At 38.0% G+C, this 16,456-nt stretch overlaps 1 long non-coding RNA gene across 1 annotated transcript; it reads right to left on the bottom strand.

Annotated features, from left to right (window-relative positions):
• Positions 1-13,158: 13,158 nt before the first annotated feature.
• LOC136200661 (uncharacterized) lies at positions 13,159-16,039 on the bottom strand. The gene is made up of 4 exons (XR_010673432.1): positions 15,939-16,039; positions 15,729-15,841; positions 13,716-13,818; positions 13,159-13,393 (listed from the first exon to the last, which is right to left on the bottom strand). It is a non-coding gene; the product is annotated as an uncharacterized lncRNA (long non-coding RNA).
• Positions 16,040-16,456: the final 417 nt, after the last annotated feature.

The following is a 16,456-nucleotide window of genomic DNA, read 5'->3' as shown; positions in this document are numbered from 1 at the left end:
TGGTTCAAAGCCCTAAAATTAGAGGTTCCGTCATTTATTTCATTGTTAAATAGAATTAAATCCGCAATTGTAACCACTCAGTACAAAAAAAAATGTTTTATAATTAATATGTGAAATTAATTCTATTAATTAGAATCATTATGCTCAACATTTGAGAATTTGAAGAGATTCAAATAATAATATTTTTTAATTAATATTTTCCAACAACTTGTCCTATGATCATGTTTCATTTTCATCTGTTAAAAACTCTTGAAATACTAACAATTTTGTACAAACCACAATATAATAGTTAAAAACAATATAAGCCAATGTTGCAAAAGCAATTATCTCAATATCTCATAATTAATGTACATTTTTAGGATTTTGAGCATCAAAATTTATTTTTATTTACCTTCATTTTGAATTCGTATCTAGCATAATCCAAATTCTTCAAGAATAAACATTTTATCAAGTGAATTAGATGCTTACAATTGTTGGTCCCTTATAACATTACAAGTATAGTTACAAGGGGGGGTTAGGAACTATTTAAACATTTTAAGCTAGGGCAGACTTCTTTTTCGTGAGAAAAAGGTTTGGACAGTGGCGCTGAGTGAATAGCAAGATACTGGCTTAGTCAACTAGTGACTAGGTCAGTTTCTTTACTTGAGTAAGGAGATAGCACTTAGAGTCTATTCCTGAGCTCGGATATTCAACGCGCACAACTCAGCTTGACCTCTTTACTTGGTCAGTTTTTGTTTAAGCAAGCAATAAATATATAAAGGAGTTAAAGGTTAGAAATATGTTACTCAGCAGATTTATCCAGGTTCGGCCTCCAAGCCTACGTCCTGTCCCCGGAACACGTTCCGAGATTTCGAATTCTCTATTGAGCTCTTTAACGGTAGAGCATCAAACCTTTTACAATCTTAGCAACTGAGTATAACAAGAGTACCTTCCTCTATACCTCTATTCAATCCTAATCTCTCGCTGAGTACTATAACCGAGTACTCAGCCTCTCCTTTCTAATCTCTAGAAATGATAAGTGTTTGTCCTAAACAATGATTGCTAAGACACCTTAGATGATTGAATAATCACTCTAGACTTTTACACAAAAGATATGAAATTTAGTGTAAGATTGCTTTGCTTTTTCTTGTAGAACTTTGCATAGAAATTTGGTCAGCATAATGGCTTGATCAAGTTCTGTGTTGAACGAAGCAACTGAAGGGCTCTATTTATAGAGACGTCTGAGGTGTTGGTCATTTCGAATTTCGAAATAACCGTTGGAGGGAAACGGCTTCCTGTCGTTGTCATCCTGACTTGCTCAGAGCTCTCGGCCAATCAGATTTGAGTATCTTCTGTCCTCGGTCAGCTTTTGGTCAGCTCGGCAGAATGTCTCTCCATTTATGGTAATGTCAACTAGACAGCATACTGTGTCTTCTGAACTTTACCCAAAGTAGAAACACTTTGTCTGGAAGTTGTTCTTAGCCAGCTGCTGTCTTGTACTCTTTGTCGAATCAACTCAGCAGCTTCATCCCGAAGTTGTTCCTTGAAGATCTTCTAGATCCTTCTTCCGCTGAGCTGCGTTTTGTACATAACGACAGCGTTTTGACATACGCGGGCCGAGTTGCCTTAAACTGTTTGACTTGGCCTTTGACTTCCATATTGGGCTTTGGGCCTTTTAATCTTTGTGACTTATAAACAATTTAACTCAACATTGAACAAACACATTAGTAGAATAAATCAAAGCATTTAAACTTAGTGTGTTTAGAATATATTTTAATTATACTTAAATAATTTTGTCAAATTAAAATTATGTGGAAAGGTGTTTCAACAAACTCCCCCATTTTGATGTTGGCAAAACTATTCAGCGAAGAACTCAGTATTGAGCTCCCCCATGATAGTTGACCTATTATAGCTTAGCAAACTCCCCCGTAAGGGTTGAGCTACTGACTTAGTTTTACTCTAAACATTTAAAGGTTTAATCGAGTAAGTCAGTTTTCAGATATAGGTCAGCTCATGAAACATATTCTATTTACTCAGTGTTTAAGTGGAAGTTTTATCATTCAGAGGGCGCTGAGTAATTTATTGTTCAATGAGTTTTATAAGACAATGGTATATAAACATACAAGTCAATGTCAAACATGTTATCAGCATTGGATGTGATTGAAGATACATAATAACTTAATACTCAGCATCATAGATAATAACTCATAACTCAGTTTTTGAATAAAAAGATGCAAGTATTGATATTACTAGAAGTAGTCAGCGTATACAACAAAAGATACACATAGAGACTACAAACTTAGCATAACTGACCTAGCCTAATTTCTATTTCTTTTTCTTTTGTTTGGACTGACTATGCTCATGCTGTGTTCTAGCTTGTTCTTTCTCCCCCGTTTTGTCAGCATCGGGAGGAGGAATCCTAAAGGCGTCGGTAAGGACGGCTCTGGTCAATTCTGTGGACAGCGTCTTAAGTCTATCGGCGCTTTCATTGACACTATCAAAAATAGCAACTCCATCATCTGATACCTCGGCGGGTATATTGAGTTCAGCAGCGCTGATCATGCTTACTATGAAAGCTTGAGATTTACCTATCCAGGTAAGTGCGTCGGTCAGACCAGCAACGACTTGATGAAAAGTCTTCAGTAAGGATGTGTCATAGTATTGATGCTGAATGTTGTTGTGACATATATGGTTGAAGGTTTGTCTGGTGACAGACAGTATTTCATTTTGCTTCATGGCGTCAGTGTTCATCTCTTGCTTGTTCAAGTTTAACAGTCGAACAGCCTCACCAATTTGCTCCACTGAGCATTGAGAATAGGAGACCATTTGCTCGTTGGTCTTGATTTGCTCGGTGTGAAGCTGAGCGAAGAGCATTTTGACTTCATCAGAAGTTGCATAGCGCGTGTTCGCAGCTGACAAAGTCTGAACTTGTTCTTGAAGAGCGTTGAGATGTTGAACTATTGTCAGCTGGATCTTAGCCAGCTTTGTGATGGAATCCTGCTTAGCTTGCTGTGCTTGAAAGGTAACGATGACACTCAGCAAGTCCTTAAATCCCTTAACTTCATTGAGAAGCTGAGTTACGTGGGAGAGCTGAGTGGTATCAATAGTAGAAGACCCAGCAGCAGGTGGAGTGGTTTGATGAAGGTCTTTGATTAATGTTTGCACCGAGTCGATGATTCTTTTTCTAGACTCGGTGGCATGCAAGTAGCTAAGAGGGCCTTCATTAACTTGCATGGTTTCCTCAGTTTGATCGGTTGGAAGAGGATTCAGTGGAATCACATGGTCAGTGACTGGAAGTGTGTTTCCAATCTGCACTTGAGTCTCAGGTAAAGCTGATTGATCGGCAGAAGTGTTGATTGGAGAAGAAGTAATCCGAATGATGTCTGTGCTGACTGGAGCAGGGATGTTTTGAGTCAGCACTATGCTTGTTGTAACAGCATTGACGGGTATTGGCTCTACCTGGCTTGTAGAGTTTGCAGAAGCATTTAAGTCGGCGTGTTCCTTTGGTGAAGAAACAGAGGCTTGCTTTTCAAAGGAAGTCGATGGAGTAGAAGTTGGTTGTTTTCTGAAAAATTTCAGCTTGATCTTAGAAGGGTCTTGGGTCGGCTTCTGAATAATGAAGTCAGGGACAGTAGGTTTCTGAACAGGAGGGTCAATGACAGACTTCTGACTTGTCTTGATTAATCTTCTTCTTGGAGGAGGAGTGTCAGCTTGTATAGATTCTCCTGAGTGAGAGGGAGAACTTTCTTCTTGATCAGCATTAAGCTGGTCAGCTTGTTCTTGTTCATTTTCAACAGCTAACTCAGTGTTGGCATGCTCAGCATCAACATCGCTAGCTATCTCCTCGGCGTCCTCAGCGTCATCCTGACCGCCTTCTTTTTGTTCTTCATCTTCTTCACTATCGCCATCTAACTCTTCCTCAACTTGTGCAATGAACTGATTGTCCAGATGCACTTCATCTTCTTGATGCTCAGCTACAGTTCCTAGACACTGTGTGTAGTGAGAATCACCAGGAACAACGACGTCAGTAGGAATAGCATCAATAGGAGTCAGTGTAGAAGACTTCTGCTTCTTTTGAGGTTGCTCATCAGCATTTATTCTTTCCTCAATTTCAGGCTCATCTTGCCTGCTCCTTTTCTCAGCTGACTTAGGTCTCTCCTGACCTGGTTCAGCAGCTGACTTCGACTTCTTGGCCTGAGGCTCAGCTTTCTTTGAAGGAGTCACAACAGCTTTCCTCTTGCGGGCAGCTGGAGCCTTTGTCCTTTGGCTCTGCTTTGGAGCTGTTTCCTAAGCTTGTTGTTCAGCAGCAGCTTTTCCTTTCTTTAGTGGCTGATTGAACTTTAAAGCCCTCAGTGAAGCCGCGGTTATCTCAGATCCTCTTGCCCTAGTTTCCTCAGATAGATCAATTTGATGATCTAAGAGGATTCTGGTGATGAGTGATCCCAGCCTGAGAGTTCCAGTACTCCTTTGGAAGCCAGCAATCAAGAATACTGGTATGTTGATCGGCTTGTACATCAACATATGCCATATGAAGCATTGCTCAAAGTTCGTTGCCGAGGTTGTGCAGTTGATCTTTGGATAAATGAAGAAGGTCAGTAGATAGTGAGCCATCTTTTTGTGCTGACCCATTGAGGTGCTCGAGACTTCTCCTGAGTGGCCAGCGGGCTTACAGAAGGTGGTATCGTACCCAGTACCTTCATGATCTCTAGATCACCTCAGTTTTGTTCCCTCATTCTTTCACTTCAGCAAGTTAGCGAGATATGTAGGGTTTATGAAAATGGTCTTTTCCTTTACCACAGTTATCAGATAGTCCTGGTTATCATCAGCAACTCGGAGGTTGTGGTAGAACTCCCTTACAAGGTCAGGATAGGTGTGATCTCTAATGGAGAATAGCTCGGTCCAGCCATTTTGCGATATCCATTCGCAGAAGGGTTGCTCGGATGTCACGAAGGTCTCAGAAACCCATCGTGAGAAGTCTACTTTCCATTCGCTAATGTCTTCAAATACCTTGGAATAGGTTCTGGCCTTGGTCGGCTTACTCTTAGTTGAGGTAGCTTGGCCAGCTTTGCCTTTGCTCGGCGTAGTGACCTTGGTGGTTTCAGGCACAGTAGTTTGCCTAGAGGGTTCATCGGAGCTGGTCTTAGGGTGACCGGCACCGGAGATGTTGACGGAAACTCTAGTCATTGTTTCAGAAAGAAGGTTGGGAGGCTTTGAGAGTCTTAGAGATAGAATGCTTTGCCAGAAAATTCGGTAAATGTAAAGAAAATAAAAAAATGGGGATTTACCCATTATTTATAGCGGTGAAGTGTGGATCTTATGGAATCCATGTGTCAGTTTTGCCTTGGGATTGTCAACCGACAAAGATTCTGGCTTTTATGACACATTCCGCACATACGTCATCCTAGGTGGCTATTCGCGTGCTTTTGCATTTAATGCAACGGATCTAACACTCAGCATGCATTTGCACTAAGCATTTTGTATTCTGAGTGGTCAGTAGTATATGAAAGGATGATTTCTCAGTTTTGAGATTACTACTCGGTGTGCATATTTACTCAGTTTTGATATGTATTTTGCGTTGAGTACTCAGCATAAAAATCACTCAGCATGCATTTGCATAAATCATTCAGCATAGTAATTCACTCAGCATAAATTTACTTTTTAGAACAGGAATTTACTGAAGAGGATTAAACATACCAATGGCTTCTCTCAGTATGCTGAACTGTTCACGAGCCAGTGGCTTTGTGAAGATATCCGCAAGCTGCTCATCCGTTGGGACATAGGTCAGCTTTATCTCACCCTTGAGTACATGGTCTCTAATGAAGTGATGTCTTATGCTGACATGCTTCATCCTGCTGTGTTGAATTGGGTTCTTTGATAGATCAATTGCACTTTTGTTGTCACATTTGACCTCAATTGTCCTTGTTTGAACACCATAGTCTTCAAGCTGTTGCTTAATCCATAGGACTTAAGCAACACAGTGACCAGCAGCAATGTACTCAGCTTCAGTGGTAGACAAGGCTACTGACGCCTGCTTCTTGCTGAACCAGGATACAAGATAGCTTCCTAAGAAATGACATCCTCCAGAGGTGCTTTTCCGTTCTAGCTTGTCTCGACCATAGTCAGCATCAGTGTATCCAACGATTGTAAAGCCATGAGTGTTGGGATACCATAAACATGCGTTCACTGAGCTTTGCAAATATTTAAGGATTCTTTTTACAGCTATGTAATGAGATTCCTTAGGGTTAGATTGATATCTAGCACAGTAGCATACTGAGAACTGAATGTCCGGTCTACTTACTGTTAAGTAAAGTAGAGAGCCTATCATACCTCGATACAATTTGCTGTCTACCGACTTACCATTCTCGTCAGCGCAGAGGACAGTATCAGTGCCCATAGGAGTGGATATTGGCTTGCAATTTTCAAGATCATATTTCTTCAATATCTCCTTGGCATATTTAGCTTGACTGATGAAGATGCCATTTTTCCCTTGTTTAATTTGAAGTCCAAGGAAGAAGTTGAGTTCTCCCATCATCGACATTTCAAACTCAGTCTGCATTTGCTTGCTAAATTCCTTGCACATTGACTCATTAGTAGCACCGAAAATAATATCATCAACATATATTTGAGCCAGCAGGGTATCTTTACCCTTTCTCTTAATGAATAAGGTTGTATCAGCTTTGCCCCTGACATAGTTTCTAGTCAGCAGGAAACTGGTCAGCCTCTCATACCAAGCACGTGGTGCTTGCTTGAGGCCGTACAGAGCCTTTTTGAGTTTATAAACGTGGTTTGGGAATTTAGTATCCTCAAACCCTGGAGGTTGATTAACATAAACTTCCTTGTTTATAACTCCATTAAGGAATGCACTCTTAACATCCATTTGAAACAGTTTAAAGTTCATGTAAGATGCATATGCACATAAAATCCTAATAGCCTCTAGCCTTGCCACTGGGGCAAAGGTCTCACCGTAGTCAATACCTTCTTGCTGACTGTAGCCCTGAGCTACAAGCCTTGCTTTGTTCCTGACTATGTTTCCTTGCTCATCCAGCTTGTTGCGGAAGACCCATCTCGTTCCAATGGTCTTCTGACTCCTTGGATGTGGCACTAGGTCCCATATATCGTTTCTTCTGAATTGGTCGAGTTCCTCTTGCATTGCGCTCATCCAGAATTCATCTTCCTCAGCATCAGCGAAGTTCTTAGGTTCCTGAACTGAGACGAAGGCTACATTGCTGAGGTACCTCCTGAGTTGGTTTCTTGTCATCAGGGTATCCTCAGCGGCATCAAGGATTGCACTCTCTGAGTGCCCTCTTGGAATCCTTATCTCTTTGGGTAGATTGATGTCTTGTGTTGTCTGTGTTTCAACAATCTCTGCAGGTGAAGACTGGTCAGTGAAAACAATATTTGGTTCACTTTTACCTTTGGTCAGCCCTTGAGGGAATGACTCAGCGGCTGTATCTTGATCAGCGGGTGCTGAGTGTGGATCATCCTCGGTCAGCTGCAGATATCTTCCTGCAGGGTTAGTTTCGTCGAACTCAACATGTACTGACTCTTCTAAAACTTGAGTTCGTTTATTGAAAACTCTGTATGCTTTGCTGTTTGTTGAGTAGCCTAAAAAGATAGCTTCATCAGCTTTTGAGTCAAATTTAGCTAGGCTATCTTTAGTTTTTAAAATAAAACATTTACAGCCAAAGGCACGAAAGTATCCAATGTTGGGCTTTCGTCCTTTCCAAAGCTCGTAGGGGGTTTTCTTTAGTATAGGTCTAACAAGAGCCCTATTAAGAATATAGCACGTTGTGATAACAGCTTCTCCCCAAAAATACTTTGGAAGCCTATGCTCACTCAGCATTGTCCTGGCTATTTCAACCAGTGTTCTGTTCTTCCTTTCAATAACCCCATTTTGTTGAGGCGTTCTAGGAGCAGAAAAGTTATGGTCAATGCCGTTGGCTTCACAGAATTCAACAAACTGTTGGTTTTTGAATTCTCCACCATTATCACTTCGGATGTGAGCTAGTTTTAGGTCTTTATCATTTTCAAGTTTTCTAACCAAATTTGAAAATGTCTCAAAGGTCTCATCCTTGTTACTCAGCAAGATGACCCAAGTGTACCGAGAGAAGTCATCTACAATGACCAAGGAAAATCTTCTTCCACCCAGACTCAGCGGCTGGACTGGACCGAAGAGATCCAAGTGTAGTAATTCTAATGGACGCTTAGTTGAGACAATGTTTTTGCTATGAAAAGATTGTTTGGTTTGTTTTCCAGCTTGGCAGGCGTGGCATAATTGATCTTTTTCAAATCTAAGTTCAGGCAGTCCCTCAACCAATTGCTTTCTTGCTAATTTGGCCAGGAGGTCCATGCTTACATGACCAAGTCTCCTGTGCCATAGCTAGGAATTTTCTTCCTTTGAAACTAAGCATACAGTTTTTGAAAACTTTTTCTCTAAGTCTAGCATAAAGACATTATCAATCCGAGGGGCAGTTAAAATTAACTCATTTGTTTTTCCCTCGTATATTTTACATCCAGTAGCATCAAATATAACTTTTCTCCCATTGTCACATAGCTGAGCTACGCTGAGTAAGTTATATTTGAGTCCGCTGACTAGGGAGACTGACTCAATAGTAGGATTACCTCCGATGGTTCCTGACCCTACTATCTTACCCTTTTTGTTGTCTCCAAAACTTACGCTTCCTCCTCGTTTACGCTCAAACGTGATGAACTGAGTTTCATCACCAGTTATGTGCCTCGAGCATGCGCTGTCAATATACCACATCTTTGACTTCTCAGCACACCTCAGGCTTACCTGCATTGTAACTAGTTACTTTTAGGTACCCAATTCTTTTTGGGTCCTTGCTTATTAGGTTCAACATGTAAAGCATCATATTTTATTTTATGGCAGCATACTTGGATAGTATGGCCATTCTTTCCACAGAAGTCACAGCTGACCTTCCGTTTAGGATTTTTCACTGACTGGTCAGCACCCCAGTGCTGAGCATGCCAGCACACCTTTGTGGTGTGTCCTTTCTTCTCACAGAAGTCACACTGGACATTCCGCTGGGGATTCCATCTCTGCTGACCAGTACTTCGGTACTGAGCATTCAGAGGAATATTTCTTTTGTTTTGAACCTTTAGTTGGTTCTGGATATTTGTGACGTCCTTTCTCAGTTTCTTTGAATCTGATTGGACTTCAGAGACAGACTTATGTATGATCTCCATATTATCATGCAAAGTTGAGTTGTCCTGAAGAAGGAATCTGAGGTCACTTAGCTTGACCTCTTCAACCTCGTCACAGCGCCTGCTGAGTGCTCTAATTTTCTTATTACACTTTTTGACAAGTGTATAGAGGTCACTCAGGGCATTACCCATTTCGTTTCTGAGCTGGGAAAGTGATATTACCTCATTTGATTGCTCCTCATCATCAGATGCAATGGAGGGGTCAGCATGCTCAGAGACGCACGGCTCAGCAAGTTCGTCAGCCATGAAGCATATCTTCGCTGACTCGATGGCCTCAGCTTCTGTTGATGAAGACTCATCACTGTCGCTCCATGTAGCCACCATTGCCTTTTTGCCGTTCTTCTTATCTTTCCTCAGCGTGGGGCAACTTGACTTGATATGGCCAGTTTGATGACATTCAAAGCATGTAATGGGCTTTGAGTTGTCCTTCTTGTATTTGATGTCGCTGGACTCAGCTTTATACTTATCAAACTTTCTGTAAGGCTTCTTAGAATATTTGTCATTCTTTCTGAACAGCCTTTTCATCTTCCTTGTGAACATAGCCATCTCCTCATCATCTGTTGAGCTCCCATCAGTGGAGTCAGCTTTCATGATAAGAGATTTCTGCTTCTTGTCTTCAGACTTTTCCTTCACCTCGAAGTTTTTCATTGATATCTCATGGGTCAGCAGCGATCCGATGAGTTCGTCATATTTGTAGGTGGTTAAGTCCTGAGCTTCCTCAACAGCGGTCTTCTTTGCTTGCCAGTCTTTAGGAAGACTCCTGAGTATCTTTTTGACTTGTTCTTCCTCAGTGAAGATCTTCCCAAGTCTCTTGAGCTCATTGATGATGTTGGTAAACCTTGCATTCATGTCAGATATACCCTCATCATTGTTCATTTCGAACAGCTCGTACAGTCTCATCTGCTGGTTCACCTTGGACTCCTTTACTTTATTGGTTCCTTCGTAGGTGACCTCCAGCTTCTTCCAGATCTCTTGCGCCGACTCACAACCTGAGATTTTATTATATTCTGCAGCATCGAGCGCACAGTGAAGCATATTTATAGCCGAAGCATGATTTTGTAGCTTCTTGAGATCATCCTCTGTCCATTTGGCCTCAGCTTTAACAACTGTTTGGCCAGCCACAACTTCGACAGGTACAAATGGACCTTGGACTATGGATAGCCAGGCACTCATATTTGTAGCCTGAATGAAATTTTTCATCCTATTCTTCCAGAAGGTGTAGTTAGACCCGAAGAATAGGGGAGGCCGAGTAATGGACAACCCCTCAGGTAAGATTTGAGTTGTTTGGTTTCCTGGGAGAAACCGAGTGCTGTTTTCTTCCATAGTGGGGATCAGCTCAAGGTGGTTAAACCTTTTACAGTGAGCTTTTAAGCTCTAATACCACTTGTTGGTCCCTTATAACGTTACAAGTATAGTTCCAAGGGGGGGTTAGGAACTATTTAAAAAATTTAAGCTAGGGCAGACTTCTTTTTCGTGAGAAAAAGGTTTGGACAGCGGCGCTGAGTGAATAGCAAGATACTGGCTTAGTCAACTAGTGACTAGGTCAGTTTTTTTACTTGAGTCAGGAGATAGCACTTAGAGTCTATTCCTGAGCTCGGATATTCAACGCGCACAACTCAGCTTGACCTCTTTACTTGGTCATTTTTTGTTTAAGCAAGCAATAAATATATAAAGGAGTTAAAGGTTAGAAATATGTTACTCAGCAGATTTATCTAGGTTCGGCCTCCAAGCCTACGTCCTGTCCCCGGAACACGTTCCGAGATTTCGAATTCTCTACTGAGCTCTTTAACGGTAGAGCATCAAACCTTTTACAATCTTAGCAACTGAGTATAACAAGAGTACCTTCCTCTATACATCTACTCAATCCTAATCTCTCGCTGAGTACTATAACCGAGTACTCAGCCTCTCCTTTCTAATCTCTAGAAATGATAAGTGTTTGTCCTAAACAATGATTGCTAAGACACCTTAGATGATTGAATCATCACTCTAGACTTTTACACAAAAGATATGAAATTTAGTGTAAGATTGCTTTGCTTTTTCTTGCAGAACTTTGCGTAGAAATTTGGTCAGCGTAATGGCTTGATCAAGTTCTGTGTTGAACGAAGCAACTGAAGGGCTCTATTTATAGAGACGTCTGAGGTGTTGGTCATTTCGAATTTCGAAATAACCGTTGGAGGGAAACGGCTTCCTGTCGTTGTCATCCTGACTTGCTCAGAGCTCTCGACCAATCAGATTTGAGTATCTTCTGTCCTCGGTCAGCTTTTGGTCAGCTCGGCAGAATGTCTCTCCATTTATGGTAATGTCAACTAGACAGCATACTGTGTCTTCTGAACTTTACCCAAAGTAGAAACACTTTGTCTGGAAGTTATTCTTAGCCAGCTGCTGTCTTGTACTCTTTGTCGAATCAACTCAGCAGCTTCGTCCCGAAGTTGTTCCTTGAAGATCTTCTAGATCCTTCTTCCGCTGAGCTGCGTTTTGTACATAACGACAGCGTTTTGACATACGCGGGCCGAGTTGCCTTAAACTGTTTGACTTGGGCTTTGACTTCCATATTGGGCTTTGGGCCTTTTAATCTTTGTGACTTATAAACAATTTAACTCAACATTGAACAAACATATTAGTAGAATAAATCAAAGCATTTAAACTTAGTGTGTTTAGAATATATTTTAATTATACTTAAACAATTTTGTCAAATCAAAATTATGTGGAAAGGTGTTTCAACAACAATCTGTTTGTCTAGAGAACTGAGAAAAAATACCTTTTTGATAACAATAATAATAATGATATAACATAACTTATAATTGAAATAAACTTCATTGTAAGTATAACATTTCAATTCCTCTTTAATATTTTCTTCAATATGTCTCTAACTTCAATGAATAACTATTGTGTGAAACTTTATATCTATTTGTACCAAAATGCATAAAAATAAAAAAATATAATCCATATCAGTTAGATAAACTCAAACTAAAAAAATGAGTGGATTTCAACAGGTTCCGAATTAGAAAAATTAATCTAACTTTAATTAAGGCTAACAATTGAGTTCATATAAATCCGAAAATCTAAATTTTAGTTAGAGTTAACAATCGAAACGATAACACCTAGCAATATATACTAAAAAAGAATGCAAATATACAAAATCTTTATTTTAGTCATTTTGAAAAAAAAAAGATAAATAAAAAAGAAAACATGGATAAGGTAGCGAGATGTCTGGAACCTGGGTAACGACAGAAATGGAATTTCATCTCTGAAAGATGAATCTATAACATCTATTGTTTAATAAAAATAAAACAACACAATTGAGAACAAAAATAACTACAACATATGAAAAAAATCGAATAATTACCTTGAGAAACATAATAATTTCTTGTAATTTTTGACACATTTGTGTTTCCCGATTTTAGTTGTCCATACATCTTCTACTTTACAAGAAACTTGATTTTTGGCAACGCAGCAAGTCGTTGCTAAAAATATTATTCGCAAGGACTATTCATTTTTTGCAACGACTTCTGCTCGTTACAATAAGCTTCGTTGCTAATGGTTACTGCAACGACTTACCTGTCGTTGCCAAATATGTGCTTTTGGCAACAACATCCTTGTTGCGAAAAGTTTGACGTTGCCAAATTCGAAGCATAAGCGAAGAGATGAAATTTATCTTTTGTAACAACGTAGGATGTTGCTATATACGTTTGAATTTAGCAACAAAGATTATCGTTGCGTTAAATATAATGTTTTGCAACAGGTACTGGCGTTGCCATATATTTTGAGGTTTAGCAACAACTGCTGACATTGCCATATATTATAATGAACCGCAACATCATATGTTGTTGCCATATATCCGGATGTTTGGAAACTAAATTGCAAAATAAAACGTAACATCTATATATACATATATAATATTTCTTTTTTCTTTTATATATCTATATAACACAACACTAAAATGAAATACAATAATTATCATAAGTGGAAAGCTATTTAATATCCATAATTACTTGCCAATTCAACATATATTCTTCTTTACATAAACCATCATATCTAAATACATCAAAACTAATCATCAATACATAGTATAATAACTTTCTTAGATAGCCGAAAGAGTATGAATTTCACAAAAATTGGCCTATTCTCTTAACCATGGATTCCTCTTTATGCTTCACTTTCATTCAATACATCATCCTGAAACTCCCTCCTAAATAAGAAAAATAATAGAGGATAAACAAATATAAGAATAACAACCATGATAAAATAAAATGAACATTAGCTAACATATACATATACTAACCATGATTAAAAAATATAACTAGCATATATCTTTCAAGAAATGATCGTGAAATAGCAGTTGATAAAGTTAAACAACCTATATTCAAACTAATGCTAATATGATTAAATTAGCATGCTCGTTTCTCATAAAGTAGTGAATTTCTACAAGGACAAGGTTTGTTAATTTTAGCCTTAACATTATCTGTTGAAAAATAATTTAATTCTTATTCTTTAAGGGTTGGTGCACTTACAAGGACACCTTTAGATTGGTAGATATAGAATTCGTCTTTGGACACATAACTGGCATGAATCCACAGAGGTTTGGAGAGAGAACCGTCGGATCTTCTAGTTCGGCTGGAAAGCAGAAAATTAATTATTAATTTACTTAAAACTTACAAACTAACGAGTCTCAATTTGGAAGTAGAAAATATTGCACATAAATCCATCAAGCTATTCAAGCAACTAAACTATAAGCTGCTCATGTACACTTAACAGATCTTAAATTTTTTCAACAGAAAATTCTACATACAATTCACTATATGTTTCTTTGGCATATCTGCATCCTCGAATTGAAAAGAAAACCAGTAGATCCTATTTTAAATTATAATTCAGAAGAACCAACCAAATCAAAGCATGTAATACTATCAGATATCCCATCAGACATTTTTGGATCCTCAATAAGACCATAAAAAATCACAAGAAACCTGTTTTGATAAATTTGTATCACATGGAAATAGAAAACGTGGGATCCTCAAAACCCATCCAAATATGCCTTGAATTCCCAATAAATCCTATAATTCAACATCACAGGAATTCTTTATCCTATTCTATGCCTTTAATTGAAGTAGCTAACAGTTAATACTTAACAAATGAATTACGAAACTATGCTAGTGTAGAAACAAAAGTGTGGAAGAGAAGACAAGAATCATTATTTAGGATAAATAATTTATTACTCCCCGTCTTTTTACCTAACACACTATTTAGTCCCCCTATTTTAAAAAACACATTATAAAGTCCATATCTTTTGCCAATATTAACAATTTGGTCCTTTTGTCTAGTTTTTTTAGATTTTTAATCGAATATATCTTAGCTTTCAGGACAGCTATAGTATATACAAAATGACCATGTTACTCTGTTATTTTCTGGCTATCTATTTATGCCAAATATAACGGTTAAAAAGCTAAAAAAAATTAGACAGAAGGATCAATGGGTTAATATTGACAAAAGATATGGATCTTATAATGTGTTTTTCAAAATAGGGAGACTAAATAGTGTATTGGGTAAAAAGGAAGGGACTAATAAATTATTACCCTATTATTTATGATATCATATTTTAGTTACTATCTAACTTATATGAGCATCTGGTCTTACATTAACCAAACAAGACAAGAATCATTATTTGATTTGGCAACTTGTTATTTGAAATATTCTAAGTTAAATTTACGCAAAATTGTATCCCTTATGTTGAATCTCCAGCATCACTTTTAACTTTCTTCTTATCTGCATCTCATTTTACTCTCTTCCTCTTAAAACCTTTCAACATCTCTTTATCTTTCAACATCCGAAAAAGATAACCAGTCCAGAACATGCTATGTTAACCAGCTCATGACTGGTAGACTAGTCTAGAACAGGTTACCACTTCTGTAACAGAGCTGATCAGGACCAGTTCTGTAAGGTGTTCTGGGCAGGTATACTAGCTCAGAATTGGTTAACCAGTTCTGCTTAATCACCAATTCGAAACTAGTATGTCAATTTCAAATGTCAAAATAGACACCAAACTAAACAATTTTAGGCTTAATATTAGGAATAGTTTCCATCCTTAGGATTAACATAAAAGGCTTATTAACTAGGCAGAGAACAATAGAAACACATGCCTAAACAAAACACACATCACAAAATGCAAATTGTCCATCAACAATAATAGGGGAAAATAAAAATGTCAATAAAAATCAATTAAGATCGACCAGTCCATAATAGGTTACTAGATCTATTAAAGTCTAGAACATCTTTGTTTGCCTGTAATCAATTTCAAAGACAAACAAATTAGTAAGCCCTGATAGCATATGCATCTATAATAGAATTCCTGAACACCAAATCCCAGTTAGGCATTTCGTCGAACACTTTCCTGGCAAATCCCACAACTCCACAACCACTCAGTCAAGAAAATAGGAACACTAATTGAAAATCTTAGCACCTCCAACCACCAGACCCTCACAAAATCTTCCAATAATCCAGAAATTCAGCAACACAGAGAGGAAACATACCAGAAATTACAGGTTCACACCGGCAACAAGAGATGAGATCCGAATCTCACCGGCGACCAGGGAACAGCGGCAGCGAAGATGAAAATCAAACCAAGAACAGAACTCGACACGACCTGTTATTCAACAGCAAAACGAACTCGAACCGTAAATAAAAGACTCTCAAATCAACTTGAGACCAACCTTCACAGCAATGGAAGGACAAACTCTCACCGGTGAAGCACAGGAGAGACGGCGCTGCTTAGGGCGGAAGAGACTCTCCTATTTTCCCTTTTTGTTTAAAGAGATTAGTAAGGGTAAAAAGTATTACTAATATTAAAGTAAAAAAAATATAATGAGAATAAGGAAGAGTAGAATTTAATGAAGTGGTAAAAAAAGTATTAGTGTGAATAAAATAAAATAAAATTGAATAAATAAATTGTTTTGTTATTAATATCAAAATATATATATTATTTTCATTGAAATTATTGAGATTATGCTTTTAATAAGAATATTTTATTATTCTCGTTATTTTTTTTCTCGTTAATACTTAATATTTTTGGTATTTTTGTACCTTAGCTCTTATTTTTATAGAAATTTAACATCAATTATGGAGGAATATAAAAAAATTATGCAATAATAATCTAAAATTATTATTGTAAAAAATGATAATTTTCTATAACAAAATTGATGTTGTAAATGATAATATTTTTCCGTAATAAAACTATTGTTACAAAAACTAACTATACATA

The sequence above is a fragment of the Euphorbia lathyris genome, chromosome 7 (genome assembly GCF_963576675.1).
Source record: "Euphorbia lathyris chromosome 7, ddEupLath1.1, whole genome shotgun sequence".
NCBI classification, from domain to species: Eukaryota; Viridiplantae; Streptophyta; class Magnoliopsida; order Malpighiales; family Euphorbiaceae; genus Euphorbia; species Euphorbia lathyris.
Note: the sequence above shows the minus strand (reverse complement) of the source record. Positions and strands in the feature narration are given on the sequence as shown.